Below are 15,769 nucleotides of genomic sequence, written 5' to 3'. Positions count from 1 at the left end.
CAGTTGATATATATTTATCAAAAAAAAAAACTTAAACAACTTATATCTATACCTTCCATTAGTATGAAAGTATTGTGATTTAGCATCCAAGAAAACTACTCTAAAATTCTGATACAAGATACATCACCTGGGGTATCTGAATACCTAATCCCCCAGGGACAACCCCAAAGAGAAAAAAGAAGATATAAAACAGAGCAATAGAATAAATACCTAATCACCTAGGGCCTCTGACGTGTTTCTTCCTCTAGAGGTCAGGCTTACAGGCCCTTAACTCTATCAGCCCTTGGCTAAAGGAAGTGAAAGTACATTGTTGCCCTCGACCCATCATGAGCAGCAACAATAACCAACGTCAACACTATATGATTAAGAATTGTATCAGTTTCAGGAATTTGGAGGGGAGAGGTCGAACCGGCGCCATTGGAGCCAACTAGAAGGCAGCGGTCTCCGGTATAGAGAGACAGAGATAAGTCGTCGATCAAAGGTGTGGAACTGGGCGGAGGGTGACCGGGATACGTGAACTTGAGGTTGTTCATCTCAATCGTAGGTTTAGGATCCTTTGCCATTCTCGCACGCTACGACTTCGAGGGGCAATGGTGGAGGAAGAGGAGCCAGGAGGTTGGTTTTGAAGAGGGAGGTTAGCGAGTCGAGTTGTTGAGTTAGAGTAGGAGTGGACCAAGTTGAGGAGGCGTGGTGTCATCTCACCCACCAGTGTTCTTCACCAACTCTTTTGTTTGCCAACTCAAAAAGTGAAATACAATTCAATTATCAGGTTGTTTACTTGTTAGTTGTTTTACGAAGGAATTTCTAGACAGTGTTTATGGTATATGGAAACTCTATGATGCCAAAAGAACTTTGACCATTAGCAGCTTGTCATACAGTAGTCGAGAGTTGAGATTCGAGTCGAGTCATGGATACAGATATATCGCCGCCCCGTATCAGCAATATTGTATCGATACCTTAATTCTTGTTTATATGAATCAAAATAGGTATAAACTAGTTTGAAGTCATTAACATAATTTTATATTTTATTTATACTTTTAAAATGATTTTTTGTTAATTTTAAATTATTTAAATAATTAAATTTTATAACAAAAATAAAAAATAATTTATGAAATTAAAATCAATTTTTATTAATTCGAATACCAATAACAATAATAGATAACAAAAAATTATCAAAAATAATTAATAAAAATTACAGAACTAATAAAAATTAAAATCCATTTAAACTAAATAAAAATTAATGAAAATGATAGAAAGTATTACTTTTTCTAAATAATGTTTGGTTAGACTTCGTTCAGCTTGACCCAATTAGAAATATCATAAGGCTTTTGGTGCTTCAGTTTTGTGTAATAAAGCCCACATCGCAAGACTTCTGACCAGTTATAATTCATATTTTGTTGATCACCTTTATTTTTTTTCTTGATCGGAACCTATTGAGAATAATATTATTCTTATGAGTTCTTATTTGTTATGTTTTTTGCATATGATTGTACATGCATTTTATTGTCTTTATTTAGTATTTTATTTATTTTTATTTTTTTAAATATTGTATTATTTTTATCTAAGGGCAATTTTTGGGCCCTAATATCAATAAAAGTAATTTTTTAATAAAATTAATTAATCTTTTAAAAATAATATCAAAGAGTAAAAATACTGTTTATCTTCTTCCTCTTTCAAACCATTCATCAGCCCTGCTGTCCGCCGCCGCCGCCCAGAATAATTGAACAAACTCAGTTCAGTTTAAGCACTGTTTCTCTTTTTTCCTGAACAGAATTTGGACTATTCAAACAGAACACACTGTTAGTTTCTCTCTACCTCCATTGTTGCTTCTCTTTTCAACCTGCAGCTCTCGCAGAACACACTGTACAAAACTATAAACCCATCAAACCCACTTGGCTATATACATGCAGATGCAATCAATAGAAACTCACTAGGGGTAATACTAAAGCAGCATCTCCACAGGGAGTCTGTGGACTCGAAGACGAAGCTTCTTGCCTGAGCTCTCTCAGGTATCCAAGCAGCGTCTCAGCCTGTCAAAAACAACCATTTAGATTTATTAGTTCTAAATTCATGCACTTATCTAGTCTGTACTGTTCGAGTAATGTTTAATGATAATGGGCGATTTGCGTTACAAACGAACCTTCTGTTTTGCTCGAGCTGTTCTCGTCTGAGAGAGCGCAACAATCGGAGGGATTCCACCTTCCCTCACCAGCAATCCTCTGTTGTGCATATTGTCAGCACAAAGTTGCAGAAGCGTCAATACAGCAAACTCCTTTCCTTTCATTGACCCGTCTTCGGTCGGTTCCACTAGAACCACAATCCCTCCTTCTTCCACAATTGCTTCTATTCCCTCTGCAATTGCAGCTAAGCTGTTCAGAGCCACCATCGCCTTCGCCGCCAAACCGCTCCCCTGCTCCGGAATCAAGACCACTAGTGGTTTCACGGTTCCCGCGCTAACGGCCCTCTCTTTGGTCCGTTTCATCCAGCAAAGCTTGTAGAGCGTTGTAAGCGCGTCTTTCATCGAAAAATCGAATCGATCGAAATCGAATCAATTTAAAAAATCAAAAATATCGGTTCGGTTTTGGTTAATCAATTTAAAAAACCGGCGGTTAATTGAACCGATCGATATATATGTTTTTTTATATATTTTTTATATATTTATGTATATTATATATTTTATGTACTATAAATTAATAAATACGTATTATATATATAAATATATATTTATAATATATTATCTATTATTTATTATTTAAAATATAATATTTTATATATATTTTTATAATAAATATTATAAAATCAAAAAAACCGAAAAATCGACGAACCGAATCGTCGATTAATCGAATCGATCAACTGGTTAATCGATTGATTTTAGTTCGGTTCCGGTTAATCGAACCGGTACTATCAGTTCGGTTCACAAAAAAGGCTCACGGTTCGGTACCGTGAGCACCCCGATTCGTTCTCGAGATCTGAGTCTTCACAGTTGTGCTTCTCTGCTGATGACGGAAGCGAAGCTAACCTCTGCAGTTCCCCTGAGATGTCGCTACTGCAAGCCGAAAAATTGCTAATAGCTTGGGAAATTTCGAGCAAATCAAAATCCGAAAACAATGATTTAATTGGTTCGTTGCTCTCCATGGCAAGTTCTCTAAGCCTGAAATCGATAACGGATTCCATTAAGGTTTCTGAGACTCGGGAGGAATTTCCATCGACCGGACCCGGACTCGTGAGGAATTTCCATCGACCGGACCCAGACTCGGGAGGAATTTCCGTTAAGGTTTTCGAGGGAATGGTTCGCATGGATCTATCTAAAGCCTTTGGACCTTAGATGAAGAAGAAGAAGAAGAAGAAGAGCGAGGCTGCATTGAAGGAAGTTGATTGGAGTAAGATTCTCCAAGCGAGACCATGGCAGAAGAGGTGTCGTCTCAACTAGAAATTCGGGATTAACACGCATGCAGAACTGCAGAAGAAAGACTTCCAAGCATGGGAGATGAGTTTTCAAGATTAGTTCATGATTTTTTATGGTTTATATGAGAGATACTGTATAATGGTGGTTTCTGTAAAAAGGAAGATCAAGCTCTGGAGGAGAGGAGTTGATCGAGTGAGGAGTCGCTGGAAGAGAGGAGTTTATGGGATTATGGCGGATCTGCACCGTCTGGTCTTGTCTGCAAATGCGGAGGTGGAGGTGGGCAGACGCATGCGGCGAGCGTGATAAATAATTTGTAAGAGGAAAAAGATGAATAGTATTTTTGTCCTTATTTAATATTATTTTTATAAAGTTAACTTATTTTTTAAATTTTATTAAAATTATTACTTTTATTGATATTAGGGCACAAAAGTTGTCTTTATCAATTATAATCCCTTTTATCTTTTGCATTGATGAGATATTTAAACTTATTTTTGCTTTTATAATTTATAATGGTTGTTTCTCTTAGAAAATTGATGTTGTTAATGGGTTGAGCTTTAAATTGAATTAGTACCGACTCGTGCAATGCATGGCTTTATTAAGAAAAAAATAAGGAAGGAGCTTTATGACATTTCCAATTTAGTAGTGGCCATCTAAGTCTAGACCTGTTCATGGGCCGGGTAGCCCGATGGCCCGGCCCGTAGCCCGATCGGGCTTGGTCATGTAATTAGGCCCGCAGGCCTGACCTCGGGCCTAACACAGTAAGCCCGACTGTGTTTCGGTCCGGGCTTGGGATTTGTCAAAAAAGCCCGGCCCGACCTGACTCAGCATTATATATTTTATAAAATATATAATATGTATTTTATATATTATATAAAATATATAAATTATATAATATTTATTAAAATATATATTTATAATTTAATATATACATATATATATATATATATATATATTTTATTCTTTTCTTTATAATCTTTCTCTCTCTCTCTCTCTATTCAACCACTTCGCAGTAGTAGTAATAGTAACAGTATAGGCTAAATTTCGGGCTCGGGCCTAGGCCCGGGCTTAGGGCTTTTTATGAGGGTCAGGCTCGGGCTCGGGCCTTAAAAAAATCTGTTAATACTGAGTGAAAGCCCGGCCCATGAACAAGTCTATCCAAGGCCCAATTCAAGCATTATTTTTGGGGTTATGTCTAATTTATCTAATCACAACCAAAGAATTAGTGTGAGTGGTCAATTTCCTATAATCTAGATAATTTTGTATTTTTTTAATCTTATTGCTATTTTTATTAGTTTTAAAATTTTATTGGTTTGTTATTATTTTTAGGTAAAATTATAAAAAAAACTTTTCTTATGACAATTTAATAAACCACCCTTGTATCTTTATTCTAACAAAAACCTCCCCTATGGTTTTGAAAAAAAAATGCAAATACAACTCCTTTCTGTTAGATTTTCAATAACAAAGATGCTTCAGTTATCAAAATACCTTTTATCATTGACTCATTGTTAAGGTGTTATCATACACAATTTAAAATTTCAACTTCAGCATCCACTAATTTATTTTACTTGACAACTTTCAAAGAGTAATTTTCTCTACTCTTTTTTGATGAAGTAACGTCAAAAGGCTGAAGTGAAGTAAAAGGGAGCAATTTTTTTTAAGGTATTTTAATAAATTTACATTTGAATGAAGTTAGTTAAGGGTAAATTTGATATTTAAAAAAAAATCAATACATTACATCAGCATTTTCCATTTGGAATGATGACAAGAGGAAGGTATGTACACCTTTTTTGTTAAAACAATAGGATGGTTTTTGTTAACGTCAAAAGTTCAAAACACAAGAGAAGTTAAATTGATTATTAATTAATTAAACTATATTTAAAACTAATAAAATTTTATTAATTTTGGTTTTTATTAATCCTTACTAATTTTAATTAATTATATTAAACTTTTATTTTTAGTGGAATTTAAGTTGGCTTTAAATTAGTAATAAATTAATAATTGTTAGATAATTTTGTATTAGTTTTATATTAATTTTAAATGGATATTATCTAATTGACTAAATTTATTCTTATTGTTGGAAAATTGACTAACACTACCCTTATTATTTCCGACAATTGACTAATACTTCCCTTACTTTAGCGTTTGTAAACAGAAAGACGAAAAAGACTATTTCACCCTTTATTCTACTTCAAATTTTCAAAATAAAACAAAAAAATTAAAAGGGACGTTGGCTCATCAAAATCCTAACCTTTCAAACCCAGAAGCTCCATTAAATTAGTTATCTTCCGCCGTTATAAACAACTTGAGAGACGAGACCCATTAAACCAATGCTGCCTCCCCCATAAACAAAGTCGGTGCTCCTTTCGACCAACTCAATAATTCAAAAACAAATAAAAATGGGAAGAAGGAACCCATCAATTTGAGTATATTTTTTAAGACCGACACAGTAATTCTGTGGAAAATAGAGTAAATAATTATAGTTGTTCCTCGCCAATATCTTGATATGGTCAAGTTCTCAGACGAGGGAGAGAAGATTCAGAAATAGAATAAGGAGAAGAGAGAGGGAGTTCGGCTGTAGGAAAAGCCAATGCCTTATTCCATTCATTCAGATTATATTTATAGTCTTATTGTGCTACAAACTAGGAGTAGAAATAGGAACTGTCGCCCCCGTAATCTTAGGAGCTTATCAACAAAAAACAGAATGCACTTATCTACTAAAACAGAAACAGACTTATCTATTTTAACAGAATTAAAACCGAATGGCTAAGGCTTATCCACAAACTAAGGGCTAATATGACCGGGTCTCCTGCTGCTATCAACTTTGATCGGGTCTTCGACTGCTGTGCGCCTAGTGCATGCATGCACATGCACGTATCATTTCCTCCCCCCCTGAAGGATCCTTGTCCACAAGGAAGTTGGGATATGACTTGGTGAAGTGCCATTCATTTTCCCAGGTTGCGTCCTCGGCAGGTGCCCCAACCCATTTGACTAAGATTTTGGACTTTGGACGGTATTTGCCCTTGTGAATAATACGACGATCCAAGATTGCTTCCGGTTGGGGTAGGATGGTTGAAGTATCCGAGATTGGGGGAAGTTGGGTGGAAGTTGGGGTGATTGGTCCCAAGTGCTTCCGTAGCAAACTGACATGAAACACATTGTGGATTTGGGAGTCGGGAGGCAAGGCTAATCGATAGGCCACTGGACCGATCTTCTCAATGATTGGGTATGGCCCAAAGTAACGTGGGGCGAGCTTCATGGAACGCCGAAATGCCACTGAAGTCTGCCGGTAAGGCTGCAACTTCACATACATGAAATCACCTGCGACAAATGAGGCTTCACGTCGGTGTTGGCCCGCTTGACATTTCTTTCGATTCCGAGCTACCTGGAGGTTATGTTGTAACTCGCGTAGAATGATGTCCCGGTCACACAAGTATTCATCAACTGCCCCTACTCGAGCAGTACCTGGTACATAGGTTAGCAGACTTGGGGGTGGGATATCGTAGACTGCTTCGAAGGGTGTCATTTTGGTGGAAGAGTGAGTAGAGGTGTTGTAGCTGTATTCTGCCCAAGGAATCCACTCTAACCATTTCCGCGGCTGGTCACCTACAAAGCACCATAGATATTGCTCCAACGTTCGGTTAACAACTTCGGTTTGCCCATCGGTTTGGGGGTGGTAACTTGAGCTCATACACAATTTCGTCCCATGCATCTGAAAAAGTGTCTGCCAAAATGAGCTGATGAATACCTTGTCACGGTCGCTAACAATGGATGTTGGAACTCCGTGTAGGCGGACAATGTTGGCAACAAATGCCTTAGCGACTGTCGTGGCAATGAATGGGTGTTTTAAGGGAATGAAGTGGGCATATTTTGTCAACCAATCCACAATTACCATGATAACCGTACACCCGTTGGAAGGAGGCAATCATTCGATAAAGTCCATGGAGATGTTTGTCCACATTTGAGCAGGTATCGGTAGCGGCTGAAGCAATCCCATTGGTCTCATGCAATCTATTTTGAAGCGCTGACATACGTCACATTGCTGCAAAAATTCCTTCACCGTCCGACGCATGTTAGGCCAAAGGAAGCTATGCTTGATGCGAGAGAGGGTCTTATGAAACCCAAAGTGCCCTCCTACTGGGGATGAGTGGCAGTTCGCCATCACCTTTGAAATCAAGGTGGAGGCGGGGCTCAAATAAATTTTGTCCCCCTTGAACCATACTCCATCTCGTTGAAGCAACTTGTGGGAGGGTCGCTTCTTCATCAATTCTTCATAAAATGTGTCTTGTTTGACCTCTTCCTATAGCGTCGGCCACCAGTCTGCATGTGGTATAGAGATGGACAAAAATTGAAGTTCGGCCATACGCGACAAGGAATCCGCACCCTGATTCTCAGCTCCTTTCTTATACTCGATCTCGTAGTCGTACCCCAGTATCTTTGGCAACCACCGAGTTTGTGCCGGTGTGGTTATCCTCTGCTCGAGTAAATATTTAAGACTTTTTTGATCGGTGCGAACTGTGAAAGGTTTTCCAAGCAGATATGGGCGCCATTTCTTATTGGCATTGACAATAGCTAACATCTCCTTCTCATAGGTGGATAACGCCAAGGCTGAACCCTTCAATGCTTCACTGAAGTAGGCCATCGGTCGGTTATGCTGGGTGAGGATTGCGCCAATCCCAGTTCCACTCGTATCTCATTCAACCACAAATCATTGGGAAAAATCCGGAAGACATAGGATTGGTGGTGAAGTGAGTGCCTTCTTCAACTGCTGGAAGGCTAGCTCTGCTGCCTCGTTCCATTGAAATCCCCCCTTGGTCAACAATTGGGTCAAGGGAGCTGCAATGCTTCCAAAGTTGCGGATGAACTTCCGCTAGTATCTTGCTAACCCGAGAAAGCCACGAACCCCCTTTGCCGATGTCGGTGTAGGCCATGCGAGAACAGCTTGTATTTTGGCTGGATCAACTGACATGCCTTGCTCTGAAATCACATGACCCAAGTACTCGACTTGCAAAACACCAAATTGACATTTTGACATTTTTGCAAATAATTTGTGAGAGGATAATAGTGTTAGAACAATTCTCAAATGAGATAGGTGGTCTTCCCATGATTTTGAAAACCATAATGTCGTTGAAGAAGACCAAAATAAATTTCCGGAGGTATGGGTGGAAGAGGTCGTTCATGAGGCTTTGAAAAGTTGCAGGTGCATTGGTCAAGCCGAACGACATCACTAAGAACTCATAATGCCTTTCATGTGTCCGGAAAGCCGTCTTAGAAACGTCTTCTTCTTGTACCCGAATCTGATGGTACCTCGACCGTAGATCCAGTTTGGAGTAGAATTTGGTCCCGTGGAGCTCATCTAATAATTCATCAATCACAGGAATGGGGTACTTGTTTTTAACAGTGATGTCGTTCAGTGTTCGGTAATCCACGCAAAACCACCAAGCTCCATCAGCCTTCTTCACTAGCAAAACCGGTGATGAGAATGGGTTGTTGCTTGGCCTTATCAGCCCTGACTGCAGAAGCTCCCTCACCATCTTCTCTATTTCGGTCTTCTGGTAATACGGGTATCAATATGGCCTCACACTAACTGGTCCTTTGTCGGGAAGCAGTGGAATCCGGTGGTCATGTGGTCGTTGAGGAGGCAGGTTGGCGGGCGGCTCAAACACATGGGAAAATTCGGTTAGGAAGTGGTCCATCTCAGGTGGGAAGAAACTTGGTTGGCCGCTGCTGTGTGAAGGAACTATTTGAAAAAAAAATCCCGTACCTTGTAACCCGTTGCATTCCTTGTTGGTTAAGGCTTCGATGTTGGCTCGTCCCAATCCTTGGAAGGTGCAAAAGAGTCCCTCATTCTTGAACGTCAAGGTCAGTTGTTTGTAATCCATCTCGACGGGTCCAAGCGTCTCTAGCCTTTGTACTCCCAATACCAACTGGCATGCCGCAACTGGAAGAACATAGTAGCCAGTGGTAATGGGATGTCCTTGAATGGCGAGAGTGAGAGCTCGGCACTGCCCCATGCACTCTATCTTTTCACGGTTGGCCACCATAACTTGAAATTTCTTGTCTCGGTTCACTGGCAACCCGAACTTGGAGACGATGGCCTAGTCAATGAAGTTGTGGGTGCTGCCGCCATCGATTAGTACTGTCACGTTCTTGTTTTTCAGCTTACCAAGAACACGTATGGTTTGCGGGTGCTCAGCTCCTGCAATCGCATGGAAGGAGATTTCGGGGACGACTTCTTGGTTTTCTTCCTCTGGTTAGACAGTCTCCACGTCCGCTGGTTCTGGATCCTCGATCATGAATAGTTGTGGGCGTGCACAGCGGTGCCCGGGGTTGAACTTCTCATCACAGTAGTAACACAACCCCTTCTCTCGACGTTCTTGCGCCTCCTGGTTGGTGAGCCGCCGGAATGTTGAGGGAGGAGCACTGGGAACCTGGTTTGTGCGCAGGGTAGGTGGAGGCCCGAGTACACCGGCCATGGTGTTGGGTGACCCTTTCTGGGATATCATGGCTGGGGGTCAAACCGACTGGTTAGTTTTCCGTTGCAAGTGATTTCGTTCCTCAATTAACTGGGCCACTCCAATCGCCTCTATCAAGGTTCGAGGTTGCTTGATCTTTACATCTAAACGGACGTCATCACGAAGTCCTGCAATGAAACAACCAATGAGAAAACTCTCAGCCAGGCCGTCAACTCAGTGGGAGAGCCTTTCAAAGGCTTCTTGATAAGCCGTTACAGTGGTGGTTTGCTTTAGGCGAGTTAACGCTTCTGAGGGGTCCTCGTAGTTAGTGGGGCCGAACCGTTGCAACACAGCCTTGGAGAACTCTTCCCATATGAGCGGTCCGCGATGCTTTGTCAACCACCTGTGCCATTGCAAGGCGATGCCTTCCAAATGGAAGGAAGCTAGTTGCACTTGTTGGTCCAGAATAATATTTTGAAATTCAAAATACTGCTCCGCCTTGTAAATCCAACTGCTCGGATCATCCCCATTAAATTTTGGGAACGATAGTTTGACGTGTTGATGAGGATGGTTATGGGTGGAGCTGGAGTGGGAAGTATGTGGGTGTGAGGATTCTTCATGGGCGAAAAGGTTGGTTTCGGGAGTGGTATTGGGAGTGGTTCGTAAGGGTCAAAGGGCTTGGAGTTCGGTTAACACTGCATGTAAGACAGTGTTCATCTGGTCGAAGCTTGACTCATGTCGTGCTAAGGTTTCATTGACTTCATTGCAGAATTCCGCGTTGGTCTTTCCACGGGTGTCCATGGTCGAACCGGCTCTGATACCAATGATATGGTCAAGTTCTCAGACGAGGGAGAAAAGATTCAGAAATAGAATAAGGAGAAGAGAGAGGGAGTTTGGTTGTAGGAAAAGCCAATGCCTTATTCCATTCATTCAGGATATATTTATAGCCTTATTGTGCTACAAATTAGGAGTAGAAATAGGAACTGTCGCCCCCATAATCTTAGGAGCTTATCAACAAAAAACAGAATGCACTTATCTACTAAAACAGAAACAGACTTATCTATTTTAACAGAATTAAAACCGAATGGCTAAGGCTTATCCACAAACTAAGGGCTAATATGACCGGGTCTCTGCTGCTATCAACTTTGGCCGGGTCTTCGGCTGCTGCGCGTCTAGTGCACACATGCACGTATCATATCTTTTCCTCTTTTTAATTTTCTGATGTAGTTACTAAATTTATCAAAAATCTGTATAGGGGATCATCTGTATAGCGGGATCCCCTGTATATGTTGACGAATAGTATAATGGATGAACAGGAGAAATCTGTGTAGCGGGATCCACAGTTCATCTCTCATTGTGGACACCACAATGCAATGGATTAACATGTTATTGCAAATAAAAAGCAAGGAAAAAGAACAACAAAGTTCAACAAGAAAAATAAAAAATAGAAAAACAGAAGTATAAAATTCATATATCAAAAGAAATCTGTGTAGCGGGATCCACAGTTCACACCGCTGTTGACACCTTTGTGGCCCTGTATATGTTGACGAAACCCATCTTCTGAGTTAATGGCATAATCAACGCTAAAAAATATTTGAAGAGCTAATGAGAAGGGGATAGAGACACGGTTAATGAGAAGATATAAAAGTCTTAGAAGGCGATTGAGCATTTGAATTATCTATATATATATATATATAATTATAAAATGCATGCTCTTTCCTTACGCAAAATGGAATCTATTTGTGCGATTAGAATTTGCACTTCACGTGCAGATGCTTTGTACGTGTAAAACAGAGCCTACAGAGCGACCTTCGAGGAAGAAGGTGTCTTTTTCCCTCCAAGAGAGTCTGGCAACCTTCGAGGGATAAAGGGAGGCGAGCTTCGAGTTTCCTTGTCGTTTACGGCAACCTTCAAGTCTGGCGACCTTCGAGGAAGAAGGTCTCCATGTTTTTCCATTCGAGGATGGCTCTGTTTTGCCATCCGAGGAAGAAATCCAACGACCCGAAGGAAAGCTACCTTGCCATCCGAGGAAGAAATCCGATGACGAAATCCGGCGACCGAAAGAAATCCGAGGCAGCATGCCTTCTAATGCACGCTGCCTCGTAGATCTCCCTCACTTGTGCTGCCTCGTAGATCTGCCGTCACTGTGGATCTGTCTCTTCATCACTTGCATGCTCTACATCCATAACCATTTCTTCTCTTTCTCTTGGACAGATATATTGGCTTGCTGATCTTTATATATATTTCTTTTTGCCACTTGGGAGCTCTTCTCGTTTTATTTTCTGTTTTCCGTTCTTGCCGCTTGGGGTTCTTCTGTACTACCACTTGGGTTCATCTTGGCTCACAACATATGCTTCCTATCAAACACATTTTAATTTTTACTTTGATTTAGGGTTGGCATTTAAGATACAGAGTTTAAATGTGAAAATCAAGAAGCGGTCAGTGGTCCCACACTTTCGGCTATGATATGAGAAAAGCAATGCCCAGCTTCAACATATTAACTTAGATAGATTAGGCTCAGGTGCATTTGCTTCGTAGTTGGAATTGAAATTGGAATGATTTATTTCTATAGTCTGTTCATTTTCTATGGTCTATGGTATATTTTCTATTTCGTTCAAGTAAGATCCAATTAATTACTAATCTTCAACAAATAAATCAATTACTCACATTGTCTCATTCAATTTATGAATAATATATGTCATTTCTGATATTTAATCTTGGAATGTACAGAACTTAACTTTCAGTGCTAAAGAAGTGTGGTTGAGATGCAATTTCAAGCAGCGTTTGAGAGGGTGGGATACCTTTTTGGAGGCCTCTGTTAATCTTGGAATGTACAGAACTTAACTTTCGGCCCACGTGTCGACACGACTGTGCAATGAATTTTCTAGCATGTATTTAATTAAGACAAACACAGGTTGAATAGTTAATTAAACTCATAACCTTAAAAGCTATTCATTGGGCCATCATATATAAAGAATTTTTTGTCTGTTCCATTGAGATGATGGAATACCTATATATGTGGTTGACAATATGATTAAATAAAACCAATTAATTGGATATATGTACCTTTTTTTTTAAATATTTTACCTTCCACTTGCCCCTGTAATGCCGGAGCCTCTCTGCTTGTTTTATTTAATTAAAAAAATAAATTTTAAAAAAGATAAATAATTAAATACCTTTTAAAAACAACAAAAAATACAAAAAATTATGGGCTTAACATATTCCAATATTGATTTGAGTTTTATGCGTGGGATCATTTGTTAATTAAGTCAAATCCGTTTTTTTTTTGAAAAGAGAGGTTAGGTAGGAGACGAGAAAAGAAAATACTTCTTTAAATTTTCCTTCTTTTGGCTAACATGGTTGAATGATAAGAAAGATTAAAAAAAGTAGAAGAAAATGTTGGTTGAACCTCGATGGATGTTGGGGTCAAAATAAAAAATGTCATTTTATGGTTCTGTAAGAAAAACAGAGCGTTGAGTGGATGATGCATTAGTTTATGAAAAGGGCAAAATATAAAAACCTCTCTTTTAACTTTCTGTCAATCATAAAAACCTCTTCTATAATTTTATTTTAGTAAAAACCCCTCCGCTATTTTTAAAAATATTAACAAAAACCTCCCTTCCGTTAATAATCATAACGGAATACGTTAAATCGATGATCAAATCTTTTCAAATATCTATTTTACCCTTTTGCATGTTTTTATGAAAATATGTCTGTTGATGTATCGTCATCTTTCCCTTCCCATCAACCTCGTAATCATCTTCTCGTAACAAAAACCCGTGCCATGCACGGGTCCCCATTGGTTATAAATATACAAATTTGGCCCCTTTTACATCCGATCTTTCTCTCTCTCTTCTTTTTCTACGTCTCTTACGGTACTCGCCCATAGCCATGTGTAAAGTGGCAAGCCCGTCGAAGTACTTAGTGATCACCGGTGTCAAGATACGAGACGTCAAGCTCGCCAAGAAGGCATGGGTCCTTCCGGGGCAATCTTGCACTGTCTTCGACATCTCTCCGGTAAACTACACATTCAAAGTACAGGCTATGAGCGCAGAAAAGCTCCCCTTCGTTCTCCCAGCGATGTTCACAATCATGGAGAATATATATTTTTGACATATCTTTCAAGGTCTCATATGCAGCATGGTTTATTCCTGCATAAGGAATAATCCCAAGAAGAGATGGGACAACACCTTAGTAGAAGGCTCAAGGCCCCTCTTGAATCCATATGTTTTTTGTTAAAGCTTTGAGTTTAGGAACTTTTCCACCTTCACAAGCATAAGTCTGCAATCGAGTTTTTACAAGATCCATTGGATAAATAGCAGTCTGTGCAACTGCACCTGCAATACCACCGGCAACAAGGCGCCCAGAAGTACCGATATCATCCTTTTCTTCCCCTTTAGCATTGACAATCAAATTCTTCAGCATTTCATAAGTGTAAAACCTTATAGTACTTTCAGTGCTACCCTCATAACTTTTAATCCATTCCCTCGAAAAAATCCCAGAAAACTACCTTCCCGCCATATGTCCTTTATTGGCAGGCATAATGCAAGCACGTGTTGTTTGGACTTGCAAAACCACCTTTTAAGCAATCAAGAGGAACTGTCGCAGTACGGGATGTTGGTCCTGCAACACCTCCTGCTATTAAATATCTGCTTAAATGGACATGCTTGCTGATGCCTTCTGGAATAACCTATAAATATTCTCAATAGTAGCCTCATGGGGATAGAGTAGAAGAAAATATCTCCCTTCTTCAAATGTTATAATTCCATAGTTATCCTTGTCCACATGTTCCACAAAATGGGCAAGTTCTTCATCATCAATTTCAATCCCTGCAGAAGAGAAGATGCCATGGCTTATAGGAGGAAAACAAACTGACTGAAAAAGGAAATACTAGACATATAACTGGCAAGTCAGAAATGGCTAAAACTACAATTTCAATCCCATCTCTCTAGCGACGTTAAGGAGCTTGTTCAAGGGATCATCGAGGGTGAGACTCGAGTTCTGGCAGCGTCGATGACCATGGAGGAAATCTTCAGAGGAACCAAGGAGTTGAAGCAAAAAGTGTTCGAGAAAGTTCAACTGGAACTCAACCAGTTTGGCCTTCTGATCTACAACGCCAACGTTAAGCAGCTGGTCGACGTGCCTGGTCATGAGTACTTCTCGTACCTTGGCCAAAAGACCTAGATGGAGGCTGCCAACCAGGCTAAAGCTTCATGAAGGGCAGACAAGGGTCATATCAACCCAAAGGCAAGGAGAAGGGAAGAAGGAAGAGATTAAGGTGAAGACAGATGTGGGGATATATGAGAACCAGAAGGAGGCCGATGCTGAAGAGGCCAACGCGGAGTTGGCGGCAAAGAAAGCGGGGTGGACTCGGCAGGCTCAGATGGCGGAAGTGGAGTCAGCAAAGGCGATGACCATCCGAGAGGCTAAGTTGCAGAGAGAAGTTGAGAGGATGAACACATTGACCTGCACAGAGAAGCTCAGGGTCGAGCTACTGAGTATGGCAAGTGTGGAGTATGAAACCCGGGTATGGAGCATTGCCGATCAATCCAGTCATGCTCTTTCTATTTTTTTTTTCTAAATAAATCCAACTGTTCTTGATGAAGTTTCTACGATTTATGAGGAATTAACGTCCAAATACATATCTGTTTGTAACACAAGGTTCAAGAAGCAATACTGTATGAAAAGTAGAAAGAGGCCGAGGCACAGAAAGCAATTGCAAAGGCATCTTTTTGCTCTCGCCAACAAGTTGCAGACGCAGAACTGTATGCAAAGAAGAAAGAGGTCGAGGGAGCGCAGGGCGTTTATCTGCGGACTCTGCTAGAAGCATTAGGAGACACTACAGTGCACTGAGAGACTATATGATGATCAATGGTAGAATGTTCCAACAACTTACTAAGATGGAAATCGT

General features: G+C 40.1%; 1 long non-coding RNA gene and 1 pseudogene across 1 annotated transcript in view; both read right to left on the bottom strand.

Annotated features, from left to right (window-relative positions):
- Positions 1 to 15,769, bottom strand: part of LOC148801834 (uncharacterized) — an 84,683-nt gene that overhangs the window by 5,771 nt on the left and 63,143 nt on the right. The gene's annotated exons all lie outside the window — the stretch shown is intronic.
- LOC148801835 (calcium-dependent mitochondrial ATP-magnesium/phosphate carrier protein 3 pseudogene) lies at positions 13,624 to 15,009 on the bottom strand (annotated as a pseudogene).

This window comes from Nelumbo nucifera, chromosome 3, assembly GCF_055504915.1.
Source record: "Nelumbo nucifera cultivar China Antique chromosome 3, China Antique-T2T, whole genome shotgun sequence".
Lineage (NCBI taxonomy): Eukaryota > Viridiplantae > Streptophyta > Magnoliopsida > Proteales > Nelumbonaceae > Nelumbo > Nelumbo nucifera.
Note: the sequence above shows the minus strand (reverse complement) of the source record. Positions and strands in the feature narration are given on the sequence as shown.